This window comes from Sciurus vulgaris (assembly GCF_902686455.1).
Source record: "Sciurus vulgaris genome assembly, chromosome: 4".
In the NCBI taxonomy this organism is placed as follows: Eukaryota; Metazoa; Chordata; class Mammalia; order Rodentia; family Sciuridae; genus Sciurus; species Sciurus vulgaris.
Window position 1 is genome coordinate 85,481,321 of NC_136464.1, and position 6,053 is coordinate 85,487,373.

General features: G+C 40.3%; 1 pseudogene across 1 annotated transcript; it reads right to left on the bottom strand.

Annotated features, from left to right (window-relative positions):
- Positions 1 to 5,447, bottom strand: LOC306658680 (AT-rich interactive domain-containing protein 4B-like; annotated as a pseudogene). The gene has a single exon. The product of its transcript is annotated as an AT-rich interactive domain-containing protein 4B-like (transcript).
- Positions 5,448 to 6,053: the final 606 nt, after the last annotated feature.

Here is a 6,053-nt window from a genome sequence, read left to right on the forward strand (position 1 = left end):
GTCTGTACAGCAAAGTACTGTGTATTAACAGTGCCAGGTATTAAATAGCTTCAATGAACACATCCGCAATATACAAATGTCTTACAAAGGTGAAGAATTAAATACAAGTGCCAAACAGAACAGAGATTGGAATCATACAACAAAAAGTCAATACAAGTGAAAACAATTTTGCGTTCATTTTGGATTTTATACAAGGCATTTAATTTTATAGGCCTATCACCCCAATTAGCTATTTATATGTAAAATAACAACCATCTTTCTCAGACAGTTCATATAAACCTTGAACCATACTAATACAGTTTGTTCCTGAAGTCCTTTGTTGTAGCTCATAATAAAATAAGCAATACAAATGAATTATCTGTTTTTAAGGGAAAAGAAACATTTACAAGAAAACACAAAAATATAACTGTTATAATTCATTATGAATAAATATACACTTTGAACTGGCTAAGTACAATCTTTATACATTGTTTTAAGATTTAATACAGTTTATTAGCCATTTTCTTTTTTCACACAATGTATTATATCAAAATTTAAAAAAAATACTGATTTATAGAAAAATGGCAAAGTACAGTAGTTCCATTCCAATTTGAAGGGGCATGAAAAGCCACTGCAAGACCTTTTAGCCAAATTCAAACCTGTAAACATCTTCAGTCTTTTTTGAGGAGAATCTTCAATATTTGGTTACCAGGACTGATGTCTAATATCCTGTTAACTGCAGGTTTTGAATTTATTACATGTGCTTGACTTATACAATTAAAGCCACCCTAAGGTGACTTGCTTTAAAAAACAATTAGCTTGTACAAATGAAAATAGGTTCATATTTTTCATAAATAAATGGAAAAATATCAAATGTTCCAGCTTTAACAAAATACGAGGGAATACATATACAGTAAGTTATCTTACATGTTCTGGCCCACCCCTTAACTATGCTTACTGTATTGTCTCTACAGGCAGTGAAAAGCCTTCATTTGCCACAGTGGAAGGCCTTCAAGTTACCAGACACGCAATTCCCAGACAAGTTGGAAACAATTATTGCTTGAGGAAAAGAGTTCATTGTACTTTTTCTTCATAAAAAAGTGCACTTAAGTGCCAAGTCAGCTTGTCAAGAAACAATTTTTAAATACAAAATAGTGCTTGTCTGATTTTTTTTTTTTTTTTTTTTTTTTTTGTGCCACTGTGCAGTATAAAAAAAGACGTGGCCCTCAACAGCCATTAAGTGCAAAGTGCTTTAGCAAGTCCTGCTGTCACCTGCCCTGCACTCAACTGACATTCCATTTTGTGATGCGCTGGACATCGATGGTTCAGCCAATGTTAACATTACAGCAGCTGTTATGGAACTGGATGAAGGGGAAGAAGAGGAAGAAGACGTAGCAGCACTTTCTCTCTCTTTCTTCTTTAAACGCTTTCTCCTCCGATCAATGGAAGCTACTTCAGATTTTAAAGACAGATAATGTTTTCTGATTTCTTGCAGTTTTTCTTGAAGAATTGTGATGCGTTCTGCACTTGTCATATTTTCTAGATCCGACATCTGAAAACTCCACTTGTAAACTTTGGGTAATCGATTACTAGGCTCCTTGAGATCAGGGTCCTTATCTCCATTCTTTCCACATTTTCCAGGAGACTGCATCCTTGCAGGAGATTTGGTACTATGAGACTTCATTCCAGTAGAGACTGATTTGACTGGCTGAGTCTTAGTTACACTTTTACCAGCTGAAAGTTCTTCACTATCACTACTGTTTGTGCCTTTTCCCTTCTTTTTGTTGTTTACCACAGTTGTTTTATGGCTTCTTTTCTGCTTTTTTGAAGAACTGCCTCCTCCCTGAGCATCTTTCACTCTTTTCTGACCTGTACAGGCTTTTCCAGTATGTTCGGTTCTGGCTGATTGCTACTGCTAGAGCTCACGCTAGCATCAAAGCCTGCAGGTGAGCTGTTCCCTTCGGAATGGAGGTCTTGCAGCTCTCCCCCAACACTCTCCACCTCAATTGTGCTGTCAGTTTCACTCTTGATACTTCGAATCTCTTCTTGATTTGGCGCCAAGGGCTCCGACACTGTGACAGAAGACTGCTGCTGACTGGCTTCTGTAACAGTGACTGATGAAGGCGATTCTGGTGTAGTAGGAGGAGTATTGAGCACTGAGTTACTGCCACTACTTGGAAAGTCTGCTTTTCTGTCACTGACCTCTACTGCTTTTTCTTCAGTGGGCTTACTGTCGACACTGACTGGTGGTGGTTTTTCTAGCTCTACACTAGGTGAACAACTCTCCTCTTCAGCCACAGTCTGCAGTGACTCCTCTGCTGTTCCCTCTTCTGGGACAGGATGGGGTGGGGATGCTGCAGCTTCCGTATCAGAGTCTGAAAAAAGCTCCTTCAGTGTCTTTTTAGGCCACTGTCCCTGAATACTTGACCAGACATCTTTCCGATCTTTAGCTCTGCTGTTCTGAAGTCTTTCATCAGAGTTATTTAAAAGTTTTATTCTTTTTTCTGCTACTTCTGAAAATCCTGAATAGAAACCAGTTGTCCGCAGAGATTTTCTTTTTTCCTCCAAACCATTGTATTTCTTGGTTGGTGTCATCTTTGCTTTCGATTTTTCTTCATCATCTTCATCTGAAGAACTGTTGCTGCTGTTTTCTATGCAAAGTGATTCTTTGCTCTTGGCCCTCTCTTCCTTTTTACCAGGTGATCCAGTTTTGAAACACTCCTCTGTGTTGCAATACCTCCTTTTACCACGTTTTATTTGTGACTTTGAAGATTTATCGGTTATGTCCTTCTTGACTTCCTTTCTCTTTTTTGTGACTTCATCATCTTCTTCATAATCACTATCTTCTCATATTCCTTCTATATCTTTTCTTAATCTTTCTGGAGATTTGGATACTGGTTTAGATATTACCAAATCTGCATGGACTTTGCTTTCTTCCAGCAAAGACAAATTATTCTGTTCCTCTTTTGAAATAAGTTCATTTCTGGTGTGGGTCAAATGATCCCTCTTTGATTCCTCTTTGCCATTATTATCTATGTCCTGGGCACCTGCCTCATCTTCCTGCTCACTGTCTTCAGCAGAACTTTCACAAGCTTTATTTTCTTCCGATGTTTTATCTTTGGCACATTTTTATCAGCAGGTCTTACTATTTTATCTGCTTTAATCCATTCATCATATCTCACATTCCATCCGCAGTAATGCACCAAGTAAAGGACCTCTCCACCTTCGACATCAGAATCTTTAATATTAGCTTCATACATTTTTTGATTTTTCCCTCGTCCATACCGCACTTGGACTTTCATGCCTGGTGGATAGCATTCAAACTCCTCTTCCTCATTGTTGTCATCATCTTCATCCTCTTCCTCTTCTTCTTCCTCCTCCTCCTCCTCCTCTTCTGCTTCTTCATCATCTTCCTCTTCCTCTTTATTCGTTTCATCTCCAGATTTTGCTTTTTCTTCTTCAGCTTCTACCTTTATGCTGAGGGATTCATCTATTCTAGTTACATCAGTGTCTTTATCTTCCAGATTTTCATTTTCTTCTGTTTTTTTAATGTTAACTTCCTTTTCCTGATCAGATTGTGTAGGTATAGATTCTAATAAATTCTTTTTAGTTCCCGGAGAGGGTTTAATATTTTCCTTTCTTTCAATGTCATCCTCAGTAGGCTTCTCTTCTTTTGGTATTACATTCCTCTCCTCTTCAATCTTCACTTCTCTGATATCTGTTTCATGTTCTTCCTTAACTTTCATTTCTTTTCCATCGTCACACTCTTTACATAGCTTGTTAAGAACTTTCTCTGGCAATGCCATCTGAAATTCAATATGAGCTGACCTGCAATACTCCTCAAAACCATACAAGTACTTTTTATAAGCACATTTAACATTGTATCCTGCAGCTGAATTTAAGACAGGGATTCCAAGATCCTGATAGACTTGTTTCCAAACAGCTCCACTTTCGATATTATCAAATCCTCCAAGTTTGTGCACAAGTCTAAATAATTTAAAGAGATTCAAATTTCGATAACCAAGTACAGGTCGTTTGTTAATTGGTGTACCTCTGTCCTCCATAAATTTGTATAACTGCTGAAGAAAGTTCTCCCTTTCTTCTGGAAATGGTTCTATTTCTTCCTCTTCTTCACTGCTATTATCCTCTTTTTCTTTTTCATCATCTTCTTCTTCCTCTTCTTCCTCTGCTTCACTGCTAGAGCTATCCTCTTTCAATTCAGTCTTCCAGTTAGCAGGAATAGTTCTACTTTTGTGAAATTCAAGTGCCTGATCAAAAGCTTGCTTTAATACAGCATCAGGCTTTGGTGCAGCGTCACTAGTAATCTCATGGACATCTTTTCTTGGCACTGAAGTAAATTTTCCATCTTTGAAAGATCGAACAAGAATATTATCTTTTTTCACAGCAATCTCATCACTACAATCAGGACAAACCACCAATGCTGGAAACCACAGTGTTTTCTTTTTATGCAAACTAACATAATCTACACACACAACTTTGCCAAGTAGTTCATCAATCTGTTTCCTATCATCCTCATCTTCATCACTGGAGGATGATGAAGACTCTTCCTCTGGTATATGATTAGATCTTCTTCCTCTATTTGTTTTCTTTCCTATGACTGGAGTGCCAAAATGCTCGGGATTGGTGAGTGGGAGCTGGTCTAATGTTTCACTTTCAGCAAAATGCCTTTCTCCCTTCAGGCACAGTGAAGACCGTCTCAGTGTCTTCTCATCACCATCATCAAAAACTACAGTATACCAACTTGCATCTGTTAATTTATTGATAACTGCTTCCTGATACACACCATCAAGATGCTTCACTTCCACAATAGCTCCTACCTTCAGTGGGCCCTTTATATGGTCATCCTGAACTTCCACTGTTGAAGAATCATGCCTAAATGTCACCTTGAATTTGACAAGTCTTTTTGCTGTTTTGATCTTCGCTTCACAAAAGGCTCCTCTGTATTTAGCACTCACATCAGTGCCCACCGTCAAATAGGGAGGCTCATCAAGGGCCTTCATGGCGACTCCGGGACCGCGACCCCCGCGACCACACCAGCGTCACCTGCACCTTCCGCGGAGGCGAGGTCCGAGCCGGCACGTCCAGAGTCGCGCTCCTCCTTCCCCCGACGCGGCAGGCCCGGAGCAGAGATGGGGAAGAAGGGCGGCGGGTCCAGCGGCGGCCGAGGCTGAGGCTCCGGCTCCTCCTCCTCCCGCGGCGGCGACTGGTACCTTTGTTTGGCGGCCGCTCGGGCTCCCTCGCTGGGGGGAGGGGGCCGACGAAAAATCCCTCCCGGACTGGGGGTCCGGGTCCCCGGGCGCGCCGCCCTCCAGAGGACGGCGGCGACGGACCCTCTGCGGCTCCCTCCGGGCAAAGGTCCAGGCGGCGGCCGTGAGGGCGGCAAGCTGGGCTCCAGAGACTCCTCAGCTCCGGCGCCTGAGCTCCTCACTCCAGACTCGACTGACGGGCAAACATCCCCAGTCCTTTTTTTGTATTTTATTTAGGGACAGGGTCTCACTGAATTGCTAAGAGCCTCGCTAAGCTGCTGAGGCTTGCTTTGAACTTGCAATCCTCCTGCCTCAGCCTTCCAAACCACTGGGATTACAGTAGTGTGCCAGTGTACCTGGCTCAGGATTAATTTCTTAATATCTTTTTTGGTAAGTCAATTATAATAAAAATGTTTCTATTTCTCATATATTAACTTTGTGTTCTATAACTTTTCTGATTTGTTTATAAGTTCAAACACCTTTTTGAAGCAGTACATAGATGTTTATGTGTGAAATCATGTCACCTGGAAGCATGGATAATTTTCTACCTTCTGATTGATTCCCTTTATTTTCTTAACTAATTTTTCTTGATAAAATTTCCAGTAATATGTGGAAAACTGTTTTTCCACAGTCTTAGACAGAAAAATGTTTCCATTTTTTCCCCATTCTGTATGATATTAGCTGTCAGGTTTTCTGACATAGCCTTTAGTATTTTGAGTTAAGTTTCATCTATACATAATTTGCTGAAAGTTTATCATGAAGGCATGCTGAATTTTACTGAATGTTTGTTTTTCACATCTACCAAGA